Raw genomic sequence first — 15,433 nt, 5'->3', positions numbered from 1 at the left:
GGGCCGTGGGGGCGCGCATGCGCGGGGCGGTGCGCAGGCTCTTGCGGGCAGGCCGGGACTGGTTATACCGAGACCTCGTGGCGCAACGGTAGCGCGTCTGACTCCAGATCAGAAGGCTGCGTGTTCGAATCACGTCGGGGTCACGGCTCCCTTCGGGGTTCCCTTTTACGCCGGGCAAAGCGGGGCCGGTTTCGGGGTACGCCGGGAACACCGGGCCGGGAAGCTGCGGGGTGTCGGGCTGGTGGAGCTGCAGGCTTGGGGAGTGAAGAGGGCCGGCGGCGAGGGCAGAGCTCCTTCTCGCCTCTAATTCTCGCTTTGGGCGGGTGTGAGGTGCCCGTGACCTCCCGGGGTGCTGCGGCCTGGCAGGCCCTCGCCCTGAATTAACGAACCGGCGCAGTGCTTCACCCTGCTTTAACGTCGTGGGTGCTCCGGACAGGCTGGGAGAGGCAGCGGGGCGGCTTCCAGAAGGTTCGGAGGTGCCGTGGTCGTCGGGTTCGCCCAGCGTGCTCCTGTGGGCAGGTGTCCCCCGAGAGCCCGTCGGCTGCAAACTGAAGGCGAGGCCGCGGCGGTGTGACGGCCCTGCGGTTGCTGTGGTGGTTGGGGTAGTGTTAGAAGTGTGTCCTCTTGCTAAAACGTAGCAAAGAAATGGGTGATGTAAAATGACTCCAGGTACTGCGGGAAAACAGGAGAAAGGACTTAAGTGCTGCTGTTAGGGCATAAGTAAAGAAACTTTGGATGACAGAACTATTTCACTATGGGTTTTTTTTTTTCCAACCACAGGCGCTACTCTCAAGGACACTGTAGGAAAACAATTTTAGACGGAGTAATTTTTCAGAGTTGCTAGATTTCAACTGCTTTGATACCATTGGGAAATACCCAATCTTTTCAATATACAGATCATAGACAGATGTGACCCCAAAGCGCTCAGGAAATGTGAGCGGTATTTGGTCCCAGGGGATGCCAGAGTACCATACGCGTGGGTGAGTAGTGATCCGGAGAGACGGCATCAGCTGGGATCCTCCCGCTGATGCAAGTAATATTTTAGGAATGTTTTTGTCTTCAGGCGCTTGTGTTGTACAGACTCGGAGGGAACTTTGGCAACAGGCTGTGAGAGGATAAACAAAGCTGCACCACCAGTAACTGGAGCACAGCTTTGAAACAATCCTGGGTGATGATGCTTGTCTCTGGTGACGCTACGTGAAGTAAGTGGTGCCTTGCTTTTTCCTAAGAAACCCCAGCAGTAGCTGAATTAGATACTGCTTAGAACACATAGTGCTCCATACATAACTTTACTGCCTTTACAACAGTAGAAGTAGCTCTAGCTTTGACTCAAGACATGCACTTTGTTATTTTAAACTGTTTTACATTTGGAAGGAACAATAAAGGCAAAGTCTAATCTGCAGAATGGATAAAGCTTCTAAGTGGTCATTAACTTGAACTGCTTTAACCTGTTCAGCGGATGATGGGTTATGTACAACTGAGTTCCTGTAGTCTTGATCTCTTTCCATTAAATGGCTTTTGTCTTGACTAGCTTTTCTTTTGAACTTCATTGCTTTATAATAGCACATAGGAATGATGCTTTGAGCTTCTGTTGCCACAAAGATTACCTTTATGTTGAAAAATAGCACCAGACTAAAAGAAATAGAGTGTTTATTGCACTGCACTGCCTTCACTGATACAATTTTAATTAAGGAAAAATGGCTGGACAAAAAATAACCTCGTATGTGGAAGTATATATCCACAGCGATGTGCTCCCTGAAATGTGCAATATTAAAACCATTTGTAAGGTGACAGTAGGATATGTTTAAACCTCACTGTGGAAGCTTGAATAAAAATATTGCATGTGTTTGCTATGTGGCTACTAATTAAAATGTGTAATTGGTTTGGGATTTAACTGTGCTGTGGGAAGGGGTGGATGGGCTTAAAGCAAGTGGCTGGAACCCCTTAAAAGGATAACTTGTAGAACTTGAGTATTTTTCTGCTCTGTTCTCAGTTGTCTGTTACTATTTAATAGTTTTAATAGTTAAGGTTGGTTTTGTTTGTTTGTTTCTAAAAAGCCCTTCAGGTTGCTGTTAAATGTGTTTTCCTCTGATGGGACAACTGTTTTTTTTCAAAAGACAATTGTTTAATGAGATTTCCTGAGGAAGGTGTCATTCATAGCTTCATGATTAACATTTGTCTTGATCTAAATACCAAATGTGATACCAAAATACCTGGGTCTTGTTTGCCTATTTCACACACGTTTGTGAAACAAGGTAAGTTCTGGAGCTGCCGGGCTTCTGGCTGATGTTTTCACTGAAGCATTCAATGCTGACTGAACAGGGTGACTTGATACAACAGGAAATGGAAGTTATCTGCTCAGTATTTAGAAAGGTAATTGCAATGAAAAGGCTTCTGTGTGCATGTACTTTTTAATGCCAGGTGCTTAGTAAATGCTTTTTTTTTCCTGTTTAGAAATTACATCTGTCTGTTTCAGGGTAGAAGTACCTCTAATGAATTCTGTAGAAAGTATCTCTTCCTAGGATTTCCTCACTTAAAACTGTTCTAATACAAGCTATCTCCAGTGTGCTTGGGTACTACACAGCTGAGGGAGTATCAGTGCTTCACGATGGCTTTCCATGCTCTATTTCCTGTCTCTTAATGTTTTAAATTGCATAGGTATAGAGCATTGCTGTGATTTTTATTCCATCAGTTAATGGTGTCTGAGAGTATGATGGTGCAAACATCTACCCTCTTGTGTGATCTTCAGGAATCGGCTTTATTCCTTAAAGGTTTCAAGCATAGGGTCTCTCGTTCTTTTTTTGGAAAGACTGTTTTTATAGTGTAATCAGTCTGAAAAAGTTTATTTACAGCCATTGTGTTCCACTATACATTCTCATCTCCCTTCACCTTGCCACCTTAATGAATCCCTCTAGTTTCTTAATTATTTTTGATGCTCTCTTGTGTTCCCTGAATCTCTACTGCACCCTGCCCTTGCTAGCCAGGCAGGGGATCCTGGTAGTGCTGTGGCTGTGGAACTGGCTTGTGTCCAGATTCCTTGTGGTGTCATACAGGCTTACCTCGCCCTTGTCCACAGTATGGGATTTCTTTTTGTCCTTCAAAAAAACCCCAAACAAAAAAATATTAGTACTTATGTTGCTTTTGCCCATTGATACATCAGTGTGGACTTATTCCAGAAATTGTTGGTTATATCTTTCCAATTTTGCTCCCATGAAAGATGAGGATTAGCTTTTTCTTGATAAACTTGTTTAAATGGTACGAGGTGTAACTTTTATATTTAAGCTTATATGATACTGATGACACTTTCACTTTTCCAGGAGAAGGATTTTTTCTTTCCAAGTGAAATTTCTTTCCAATTGACTTAACTACTGGGTGTTGTGGGAAGTTATGACATCAGAGAGTAGTTGCTAATACCGAACAGTGGGGTAAGGGAAAGGATACCCTTCCAGCACCCTCTCTCACTGCTTTAATTAGCAATCAGGACTCCAGCTGATTCTGAGAGAAGGTAAGTGGTTTCATCTGGAATACTGGAACCTTTTATTTTGGATAAATGTCCCCACCTGTGAGCTGGTGTGGGCATGGCTGAGGTCTGTGGGCCAGTGGAGCAGAGCTGTAGTGGTGGCGATGGACTTTTCCTGCTGGTCAGGGCAAACTTGTGAGCACATGGAGCTGAAGTGGTCTTTCTAGAGAGTGATTATGTGATTAACCTTGGTAAGGTCTAAATATTTTGTGAAAGAATGACACCAGTGGGACAGAACTTCTTGTGGAAGTCAAATGTACTGTGTTATGTGATTTTTACTTTTCTTTAGTCTCCCAAGAGAAAAACTAAATGTGAAGATAAATACAGTAAATATGGACTGTGACATATCTCCTGGAATCTACGTGGTCTGTTCCCGCTGTGATCTGTGGGGGGCAGTGCCCATCTTTCTTCCTTCCTCCCATATTTTGTCAGCCGATTATAAATAGAGGTCCCTGAACCAGTGCCAGGGGGTGAACAGCTTCACTGCTGTGATGTGGGCCAGCCTGCCAACCTTTCCCGGACGGCTCCTGAGGCTTCCTTCTGACTTCCATGACGAGATGTTGAGAAATTAAATGGGAAAATTGCCAATATTTGGTGAGGCCCTAATGAAGAGAGTGCTGATGCTGAAGGGGCTCTGTTTATACAAAAACCTCATCTTTCTAAACCACCTTTCATCTGAGTATTTGCTAGTGATGTTTGTCTATACCTGTGACTTGGATTTTGTGTCTTGTGAGACAGGTACTGATCTGTTCCTCACTAGTCACACAAATAGAAGCAAAGACTGTGGGAATATCACTGAGGTTGTTTCATTTTATCTTGTCCCAATTGCTGTACTTATTAACGTAGAGTGAGGAAAGAGTATTGTTCCAGAAAACAATCTAGAAAGGCATTAAAGAGCAGATCTGAAGCCTCTGCCCTCTTAAGGGGAGGTAAATGAGGTGTGGCTTTAGGCAATTTTGCTCCTTAAAACAAACAGTCTCTGATCTCTGGAGTTTATCACCCCCCATCAGGATGGCAAATGTTACAATCAAAATCAGGTCACTAGAGACCAATGCATGAAGGAGCAGCTGTTGCATGCAGTCATGCACAATATTTGTGTGCTAGAAATGATTCATTTAGTCTGTGTAATATATATGGAAATGTGCTGCAGGAGCATTGCTGAAAATAACCTATTGTATTCATACAGCCCTAACAGAGCTGATCTTCGATTTGTGGCCTTTATATGCCTTTTCCCTTTTTTGATATGTCAAATAAACATAGGCAATCTACCTTTTAGTTAGGTAGCATTACTTGACCGTACTTTTAATCTGTATGTATATGCTTCTCTTAGACTGACATATCTGAATGCGATACCTTCAGCACTGAAAGCATAAACTAAATGAAGGCTACGGCAGGGGGTTGTATGGAAAGAAAATAAAATCCTGTGGCAGAAGCACTCTGGATGAACAGATAAAGGAGGTGGAATAAAGAGAATGAAGTGAGGGGACCATTTCAGAGGTCTTGTAATATTCTGGAAAATCTGAGCTGAAGGGGTTTTTACTCTTTTTACTCAAGTAGAACATTCTGTGTTTTAATCTCAAAAAGCCTTTTGGGGAGTTCCTTAGTACTAAAAGCTGTTTTGCTCCCACCTTTTCTTTATTGTAATGTCCTTTGAAGTTCTCTTCAAAGATGAAGCCAAACTTCCCATTTATTCTACAGACTGTAATGAACATCCAGCTTTGTTTAAGCAATTAGCTTGGTGGGGTGATTTCTGTTGCTGTTTAAAAAAAAAAAAAAGTTCCAGAATCCTGAGCAGTTTAGACATGTTTTGAAAAAACACTAAGCCAACAGCTGTGCATTGGACTAATCTGACAGTATAGCAGCTGTCATAACAAAAGCAGAGCTGGTTCAAACACAGCTTCTTTGTGTAGTGATTGAAAATGATTTAAAGGAAAAGATTATTTACTGGCTCTACTACGTTGAGCTGTGGGGCTGGATAAGTGACTGTTCACTTGTTTTTGGTATGTGATCCCCAACAGATGAATGGACTCTCAACCACTTCTTTACTCTAGCTTAGAGACTCAAATGTGTTTTGATGCTCAGCTCTGCTGCTTGCTGCTGGCTTTGTTCACAGTCCCTCTGTTTCTGGAACCATGTTATGTAGGTGCCTGCCTGGGTGCTGCTTGGTTGATGGCAAGCCATTTCAAGATGCACACAAACCACATCTGTAATCAAAGAATGCTCCAGTGAATGCACAAGAGGATAATTAAGCAATGCGATTTGTAAAGATGGCCTGAACTGTAGCTTTTTAAAGTATCAAATTATGCAACCTGGTATAGTTATTTCAGGCTAATTTGCTTGTATTTTAAGGACCTTTTTTCCCCTTTCTCCTCATTCAGACAGAAGTACTGGAGTAACCTTTGAAACAAAAGACTTCAAAGTGACAGCAGCCTGTGCCTCTGGCTATGCTGAAGTAAGTAATCTACCAATGCATGAATATTTTATGTATCTACAGCTAAATGAAGGAAATTGCAAGTTGATATAAACTGATGTTCTTTGTATTAGCTCATGACAAATGCAGCAATTACCTCCAATCAGTTAATTATAGCATCCTTCTATGGCCTGCCTTCTACTTTCCTGAGCTTTCTTTTGTAAGAGTGAGTGTTTGTTAAACTCACAATTCTTTTGTAGCTGCTTCACTGAAGAAGTACTTTATTCTTATGCTATTTGAAAATATATTGACCTTTAATACCTTAGTGAAAGTCATCAGTGTTTTCTCAGTCAATTTTGCTGCTTTTTCTTTTGTTTATAGTCTTCACACCTGGAGATGTCTGAATATCACATGAAGCTTCTGTTGCCTGATGCAGATTACAGTCTTGTGGAGATCATAGCAAAGTATCTGTACTTGTTACGCATTAATTTTGTTATGTCATTGCATCTGGCAATTCCTAAATCTAGAAGTGAACTTAAATTGGACTTCCATCACTGTTTGCTGTCTCCGAATTCCGACTTTCTAGCAATGACTATTAAAGGAAGCCAGGTTAATTTGTGGCAACAGAACATTAAATGGCTTACTTGTACTCCATCTATTTGGGCAATCTAGTAGCTTTCAGTGCGTCCTGGATATGTTCATAAGAATAATTGGGAAGCTAGTGGCTAACAGAAATGAAAATTGTTGCTTCTTTATGATGGGCCATCTCTCACATTATATTTTTAAATATAAAAGAATTAGACAAAGGATTGCTAATTAAGAATAGAGTACATATCAGATGACTAATTAATGATAAAGTACAAGCTATCTTGAGGATTGCTTGAGTCCTCACTTATGGAATGTAAATTATTTCAGGCTTTTAGTTACATATGTCTAAATCAACTTTGCATTGTAACTGTATGTGTAGACTTGTCACAGGTGGAGAAATTGCAAGAAGTTTCTTGTTTAAATCTGTATGAATAACAAGAACATGTCTGTGTTGTATGGCATTCAGGACTTTGTGGTAACTCCCAATGAGAGGCTTTAATTATGTGCCCACAGCCTGCATTAATGAGTCTGTCTTGAAATACTAACAGGTAGAACAAATATTGCTGGAGGATGAATTGCCGATAGACCAGATGCAGGGACCAGAGAGATCAGCTGGCAGCAGTCCCCACAGCAGTCTCAAGGCTGTTTGCAGGAAAAGGGTATTACAGCACTGTTAACTTACAATAGTCACCTCTCTGCACTTCCTCTGGGCACAAAACTCTTCCAAGGTACAACCCTCAGACTAGTGCCCCATCCAAATGATACAATGAATCACGGAATCTCATTTCACTTACTAATACAGCAGTACAGAAGCACATCACTTGGTCTCTTAATCAGTCTTAAGCTTAGAAATCTTCCATCTTATCTGAATTTATTTAACATGCACTTCACAGTGCAGTGTAAGGATCCTGAGTCAACTCTGAGCAAATGAGCTTGCTTGTACCGGAGGAATTCTGGCAGGGTAGCCAGATGTTCCCCTCAAGGCATTCCACTTCCTTCCCGGCATGGCTGTAACCTAGAAGATGGCTATCTTAAAGAAGATAGTGCTCCCTTTTGAAGAGAATATTTAGGAGAACTTTTTGATGTAGTTGTAGGATAAATTCCACTTAGCATTTAATATTCAGACATGGATCATCTTGAAACAGGCGATTGAGTGGATCTTCTTGCCCAAGCACTTACCTGTGTAATGTTAAATGTAAGTAATCTGTTGAAAAGTACAGTATTTAGGCTTCAGCCCTAGAAGTGGACCCTGTTGCATGATGTTAAAGATGGTGGCTAAATCTTTGCAGGACATGGCCATTGGTCTCTTTGGCACAAGATTTCTGTCTCTCGGTGGCACCCAGCACAATGGGACTCCAGTCCTGAGTAAGGCCTTGGAGCATTAATGTAACAGGGATGTTGATTATAGCACTGTTTTCCTTGCATGCAGATGAGTTTGTTGAGCTGCTGTGATTAGATGACATGTCCAGAGGCAAAGTACTGTTTATTGTGCATTACTCACTGACTTGTGCAATAAATCAGTTTAAAGTAGTCTTTCTTTTTCCAGAAGGATGAGAAAATGGTGGACAAGAGTACAATGATATACTGAATACCAATTAATATTCCAGAGGCATCCATGTTACACAGAGTAGACTGCAGGCAACCAGCCTTTATTTTAACCTAATCTCTTGGTGATTTTAAGTACTTCCCAACGGTGTGGGGTTGGGTTTTTTTTTGGGTTTTTTTTTTTTGCTATATGCAGAAGAACAATCGGCAGCTTCCATTCACTGAACCACTTCTCATCAAGAAGTAACATGGTGTTTCTTATGTCTGGGCACCATCCTTATTAGACTGCTGTGATCATTCACATGCATTTACTCTTCCTTATTAGTCTTGTTCTGGTAACACCAGGACCTCCAAAGATGAAGCATCCTCCCCCTTGAAATTAAGGTGGCCTTGCTCTAGTGTTCTCCAGCTTGTTTGGTAGCTTTGTTTCCTAGAAATGAAAAGCTTATGCATTAAGCTCATTGAATCTCTTGCCATACTTTCTTTTTTTATCAGATGAGTGGAACGTCTAGTGATGGAACTGGTGAAGATGACTGAGGTGAAGCATGCTTTTCTGATTCTTTGCCTCCCGGGGGAATCAGGTACTGTGCATTTAACCTGCCTTTTCCTCTTGTCCTCAACCACCTTTCCTTTGGTTTGTTTTCCTGTTTTGGAGAAGTTCCCTCATGGTTATCTGCAGATTAACATCTTTGAAAGCATAGTGTTTGTGGAAATTCTTTCTTAGAAAAGAAAGCTTTAGCAGAGAAATATCTGGAACTAGATAAAAAAGATTCTGAAGTTGAAGAGTGCCTTAAGTGCAACATTGGAGTTTCAGCTGGGATTCCTGTGAGCCCACTGCCAGGCGATTATAATAGCAAAGAAACTGGAGTGCACTAGTGAATCCGCCAGGCCATTCAGCACCTTCTGCCCTTCTCTGCATCCGAGCAAAAACAACACTTGTACAGTTGCACGGAGTCATAACAGCACTCTTTTGATGCTCAGGAAACCTGGTTTCCTATAAAGGCATTGCCTGGCTGATGGGATACCATTTCAATAAACCTGTTTCAAGAGTGCGTTGAAGTGAGATATTAACATTTGGCAGGGGGGTAGAAGGGGGCCATTTCCTTTAATGGATGAACTTCAGGTAGGTTCTAAGTGTGGGTGGCCTTTTTACAATTTCCTGCTTAGATACTGAAAGCAAAGCAGTCTCCACAGACTCCTTAGAGTCTCTTTCAGGTTTGAGCTCCTTTTTACAGCTCTGTAAAAATACACTCCCATTCTTCAGTTTTGCGTGTACAGAAGAGGGAACCCTGGGAGCCTGTCTCCTGCTGCTGTTAGAAAATCATGAAAGTGGGTTTGTGGTTTTTTTTTTCTCCTTGCATGGGAATACATGAATCAAAAGGGGTCCTGACCTGTAGATCATGCTTCAGCTAGAGGCTAACCAGAAGTGCTTCTAGTGCTACTTTGCTAGCAGTTCTACAGCAGCAAATAGCAAGCATCTCCCAGAATGCTTGTTAATTCCTTGCACGCTATATCCCAGACACCTTTCCCTAGGTCTAAGAGGTGTCCAGCATGAGAGTTGAACAGCACTGGGTTATCCCACTGTGCCAGTTGCACAGAGGTGGTACTTGGGTTAATTTCTAAAGATTGTTGTTTTGTAACCAGGAGATTTGCTTTGTGGTTTGTGTTTTTGTTTCGTTTAACTCTGTTTTTTATTCTGCCCTAATTGCAAGATTCCATGCTCACTTGATGGTAGGTTTCTATGTCTAAAAGATAACGGCTATTGGCTCTGTAAGGTCAGTGATGAGAATTCAGGTTACCTGAAACAACTTTTTATTTTCCTTCACAGATCCGGCAGGAAAAGGCCGAAGAAAGAGAGGAGGCAGTCACCAGCTCAGAAGAATATGAAGACAGCTGAACTGGAAAAAAGAGACATTGATGCTGGAAACTGGGAAGAACCGAGCAGAAATAGCACAGGAAGAGATCACTCAAAGTTTGATATCCACACATGCCTGTGAGGATCGTGATATTTGCCATCGTTGTGTTTGTGATCTTCGTGCATATCATTAATGGAGGCTAATATGAATAGTCTGCTCATAAACCTCATTCTGCGAAGAAAATAAAAGCACTGTCCTGATGACATAAGCGGCATTTAGTGGTGACTACAAAACCAAAGAATGCACTTTTTTCTCCCTGCTACTTGTGAACAAGCTCTTCAGGCAGTGAATTAAAAGGCTAGTAGGAGGGTGAAAACAGCCTGTGACTTGTCTTTGCCTGGTGTTCACTATATACAGTAGCTCCTAACTCTTGGAAATGTGACGTGCTATACTGTTTCTCCTTTGCTGAAGCCACGTTCGCACATTTTGTGCCCCAGCTAGAGAGTTTAATCAGTTGGAGGTGTTTGGAGTTCTGTGTGGCTTGGTTTTTCTGAAGCTGCCTGTGGCTGGGATTACTGCATCCTTGAGAACTTACAGCTTCTCTGTGCTCTGGTTATCTTATATCGGAGAAACAGCAGATATAAATTGAGGGAACAAATTGCTTGCCAATCTGGCAAGACAGGGAATGGCTCTAGCGTAATACAAGCCATGAGGGATCAAAGGAGGAGTTACTATATCTTAACCACTTCTGGAAAAACGTTCTTGCCCCTTCAAGTCTATAAATGTTACTGAAAAGGGGAGAATGGTGGAAGTGAGGATCTCCCATTGTTGGCCTGCTACTCTTCATCTGAGGAGGACCTGATTTTGTGTGCAATGTTCTCATAAATCATGACACTCAAATTTAAATGACTTATGGGTTAAGATCAAGCTGAGGCCTTTTATTATCTTTTCACAGGAGAAATGCAGAACTTTGAGCCTGGCACATAATCTGAAGAAAAGCACTGCAGCACCCTAAAATTGCTGAAGGCATTTGATTTAAAAACTGCTGTTTTTTTCCTGTTGTCTGTGCCAGCTTTGCCAAGAAAGAAAATTTTGTTTCCCTAGATTTGACACTTTGGTTTAAGAGGAAAATCCTCCCTGTGTAAGTCATAATGCAAAAAGCTAGTGGTATGAGATACTGAATGGTTTCCGTAACTTCTAAGATATTTTGCTTCATCTTTAAGATGTGTGCACTTTGTAATCTTTACCTTGCATCTTGGGAATGGCTTTAATGTGAGGTAAGAAGTTACCTCTTTTTCTAAGTAGGATAAATGGTAATAAATGAAAAAGTGGGGGGTTGACTCCTGTAACAGTCTAAGTAAATGGAATTAAGGTGGCTGGCTTTCCACCAAGGTGTGGCGTTAGCTCTCTGTTCTCAAATGTTTCCTGCTTTGTGAAGCTCATTTTCCAGTTTAGCAAGTGCGATGAAAGCTGGAATGTGCTATGTCTTTGCTTGATGTTGCATTCATAGGAAAATAATTTTTAGCTGCTTCAAATTGCTATGTAAATACGATTGCTTCCCTGTTAAGTAACTGATAGACCCTGTCAGTTCTAGTTCACACTCTGAGGCTTTGCTCTTTGCTGCTTATATGCCCCCACTCTGTCTAGCCATCTTGCACTTCCTCAGCAAAACCTTGTTCTGAATGATCCAGCTGATGCGTGGTAGCTTTGATCTGGTTATTCAGGGTGGTGGTGAAGGGCTGTATAGTCATGCCATTCCTTCTAACTAACTTCAGAGCCTTGTTCTTATCGGGGAAACAAAGTTGTCATTTATTCCTCTCATTTGAAGATGTATGAAATGAGGTGTAATTCTTCCTTCTTAGCATCAGCTATCTCACCTGGAGAGCACTGTGGGGTAGCCAACATGCATTTTCCCTTTCTGTTTTTCTGTCCTGAATTTAGTGGATTATTCTAGTCCCTCCTTTCAGTTGAGGATGGCAAAGCATTGGCTCCAGGGATGAGGATTTTTGGAATCCTCCTGGCGATGGATAACAGAAACATTAATCTCCTGCTGTTCAACTTGCTAGGGGTGTGTGCTCTTGTGTTGAAGGATATGTGCTGTTCTGATATGCTATATGAAATAAGTGTGTTACTGCCCAACACTGTTTTATTGGGTCTTGTCTTTGATATAAATACTTAGAGGGCAAATGTTCCTAATCAGTTATCTTAAAAAAAAAAAAAACAAAACAAAAACAAACAAAAAAATGGAGAATTAGACCAGGCCCCTGGGCACATTAGGCACTGCAGCTCAAGCCACACTTGGTAAAGAAACTCCCATTCTGGCTCTTGTGTAGCACAGGAGGTAGACTTGCTGGGCTTGTTGAAAATGTCAATTATCCCTGGTTTCCTCCTAGCCTCAGGTGATGGTACTGACTCCCTGTTACTGCCTGACTTTCTTCAAGAAAGTTGTACTGAGCTGTAAGTCTTGTTAATATTGGATTTGGATTAAAAACATGTTCCTCTCCTGACTCAAAATGGGGGAGGAACAGCTTCCTCCAACCCCAGAGAAGTTCAGTTTGTGCCAAGACTCCTCTAGCTCAGTGGAAATTAATAAGGCAGAGTAGCGATCTTGCCAGAACAGAGTAGGACCTAATCCTCCTTCCCTGGGGAGTGAGCTTAGCACGTATTGTGCTTGCTCACTTTATTGAACTGATCATCAGAACAAACAAACATCATGTAGGTATTGTCTGCACTGGGAAAAGGCAAGTTGTGTCCCATTCCACCCCACTCTGTATCCCTGCTCCCAGTTAGCTGCAATCCCAACCACTGAAAATTAGAGGTAAAGGGAGTACCTACTTTTTGGCAGATTATCTTTAAGGTATATGATAACTAAATTTGTTGTCTTGGCTAACAGCAGTAGCGAAGGTGCAAGGTAAGAAAATAAGGATGCAGTGCTGCTCTGTTCTTGCCTGCTTTGTACAAAAGGGGATATCGAGGACTGCACTGGGAGTGCTAGGGATAAAGTCATGGGTCACCGCTGACACAGTGGGACGCTTCCAAATATGATGATTTTTTTCTCAGTAAGTAAAACCCTATGCAGATAGCATACTTTGCCATCTAGAAAACAGATCCATTAATCCATTTGGAAAGGTAGATTTTGAAAGGGCTCTTGCCCTCTCCTAGCTGGGTGCTCCTATTTCCTACAGTGTCTCTTATTAGAGCAGCTCTTCCTGCTGGGTTTGGCTCTTATTTGCTATTAGGAAGACACATGGGAGAGGACAGAAGTGCCTCCCCAGAGGTGACAGACTTTGTCTAGTTTTAGTTGGCAAATGTGAGGTCTGGATCCACTTTATTTTGACAGAAATAATGGACCATTATTAACTGTTCTGCTCGAAAACTAGTGTGGAGGCAAGGCATTTTGTTAGGTGATTGGGTTGATTTTTTATTTTTACATAAAATTACTTTACACTTATAGCATACTGTGATTTAAGAGGTCACAATAAGATTTGCGGTGATGGATCTCCCAGGGCACCCAGCCCTGCCGTGTCTGCAGTTTGCACTGCTTTCCCAGTGGCTGGAAGGAAAACATCACCATCAACACTGGCCCTGCTTAATGCCAGGGATCACAGATGTTTGCTCTTGAGCCTGAAGTGTATGAGATCAATTGATTTGGCAAACAAATCTAGCTCAGCTCTGTGCAATCTCAGGTAGGTCTTGCTATATCTGGGAATTTAGAGAAGGAAAAGAAAGAGGATGCCAGTTTCCTGGACTGCTGAAGGCTTCACCCCTCCTTGGGAAGCAGCCTTGCATTTGGCTGTTGTAGGAATGGACTTGCTGCCTCTTGCTGAAACTGTCTGGAAATTCAGACATTACAGTAGGCATAACCGTAAAAGGGTTGTGTTTAATAAAAAGCTAGTGCCTGAGAGCACTGATAGGCTTTTCTTTTAAATCTGTTTGACAGGGTTGTGAGTCCTTACGATGAATGCAAGGCACGCTAATGGGTCATGTGCTGGGAAGAACTTCCAGCAGTAGATTGCTAAACTTGGCAAAGGTTGCTTGTGTCCTGGTGGGATTGGGGTGGGGACTGCTCTGTGTCTTAACCCAGTTCCAGTTGTTGGCATTTAGGATGAAATATGCATGTGGCATTATCTGCTGAGGAAAGATGATGATAGTTAAAACTGAGCTAGGAGATCTTGCCCTAAGGGAGGGATTTAAGTTAAATGGTTTGGTCTGGGATTTCCTTTTTATCCAGGAGGTAGAAAACCCCTGTGTATTTCCATTCTTTGCCATAAAAGAAAACTCCAGTATAGGGTGGCATTTAAGGAGCATGTCACTCATGGGGATTTTGCTCTAGATCTAAAGGAGAATAGGACTTGACACCTCTCTGATGGCAGCAGAGAAAATAGTTGTTCTGCTTGCTGTTCTGCAGTTTTTCCTCTTCTTGCCTGAACTGTCTCACTTCTCAGTCTTTGCCCCCAGCCCCTTACCCTGCTTTGCTAAGTTCCCTTGAAAGCGTGGATAGGATTACTGATGAACTGACATCCCATTACCACCCACCTCCTCCAGTTTAACAGCTAACCCCTGCCCCGCATCTCGGGCGAACCAGGGCATCTCGCACCTTCCCTGCCACTCGGAGCCCCCGCGGATGGCTGGCAGGTTGCTATCAGAAGCCGTCTCCCCCATGTCTCTAATTTTATGCACTGCAGCCTTTTCCACTAGAGACCTGTCAGCAAGGATCTATGCTTGGCAGAAATAGCTCTGGGAGAGTAATGACAGCAAAATGGATGCTAAATAGGGAATAGCAGAAGTGCTGTAGCAGTGAGGTCAATTATAATCAACTTCCCTGTAACACATCTCTAGTCTCAGAGACACCCCAGGATGGGCAGCAGCTGGGGCTGGGAGATGTCTGGAGAATGGAAGCTAGAGAAGACAAGCCTTGGTTAGATGGGTGAGGCAATCTCATCTTCCCTCTGCGTCTGCCTTGTTCTTTCTGGGGATGGTTTTTCTCTGCTGCTGCAGTGATCTGAGCAGCTCAGGATCTACTCATCGCTTCCCTTGGCTTTACTGGCCTTTAGCTACATGCAACTGTGCTTAAGATCTTGCAGGTGCAGAAGCAATTTTGCAGCCAGTCTGCAAGGAGCAGGGGAATATCTAGGGGAGACACTGGTCAGAGGTGCTAGCCAAGCAGTCACAGTCCAGCCAAGCTCAAAATGAATTGCTGTGGATGGACACGTGGAGGGTTTTGGTGACTTGTCACAAAAGCCTCATGTGACAGAGCCAAGAATAGAACTTCTTAATCCAGGGAGAATTGGGCAAAAGTATGTTGTTACAGATATGTTTGCCCATGAATTTAGCTTTGGGGATCAGCAAAACAAAGAGAAGAATTCTGAGAAATTGGAGTGTTTCATTATGGCAACCTTTGAAACAGCATCTTGACTTCTGAAAGCATTTCATTTTCAAACTGGTCTTTTTTTCTTTTTAAAGCACAAAATGCTTCAACATTTAGCCCCCAAAGGAAAGAAAAACAATGTTCTC

The 15,433-nt window shown here is 42.5% G+C and overlaps 1 long non-coding RNA gene and 1 other non-coding gene across 3 annotated transcripts; both read left to right on the top strand.

The window, feature by feature from the left end:
• The first annotated feature begins 5 nt into the window (after positions 1 to 5).
• Positions 6 to 15,399, top strand: LOC128154714 (uncharacterized). Of its 2 annotated transcripts, XR_008239411.1 has the most exons (8): positions 6 to 196; positions 781 to 980; positions 1,064 to 1,202; positions 3,318 to 3,505; positions 5,899 to 5,972; positions 8,559 to 8,644; positions 9,892 to 11,060; positions 14,765 to 15,399. It is a non-coding gene; the product is annotated as an uncharacterized LOC128154714 (long non-coding RNA). The 2 variants fall into 2 exon arrangements; XR_008239410.1 differs by lacking the exon at positions 14,765 to 15,399 and having other exon boundaries at positions 9,892 to 12,091.
• TRNAW-CCA (transfer RNA tryptophan (anticodon CCA)) lies at positions 72 to 143 on the top strand. The gene has a single exon. It is a non-coding gene; the product is annotated as a tRNA-Trp (tRNA).
• Positions 15,400 to 15,433: the final 34 nt, after the last annotated feature.

This window comes from Harpia harpyja, chromosome 19 (genome assembly GCF_026419915.1).
Source record: "Harpia harpyja isolate bHarHar1 chromosome 19, bHarHar1 primary haplotype, whole genome shotgun sequence".
Classification (NCBI taxonomy): Eukaryota; Metazoa; Chordata; class Aves; order Accipitriformes; family Accipitridae; genus Harpia; species Harpia harpyja.
This window is presented reverse-complemented; position numbering and strand designations above follow the sequence as displayed.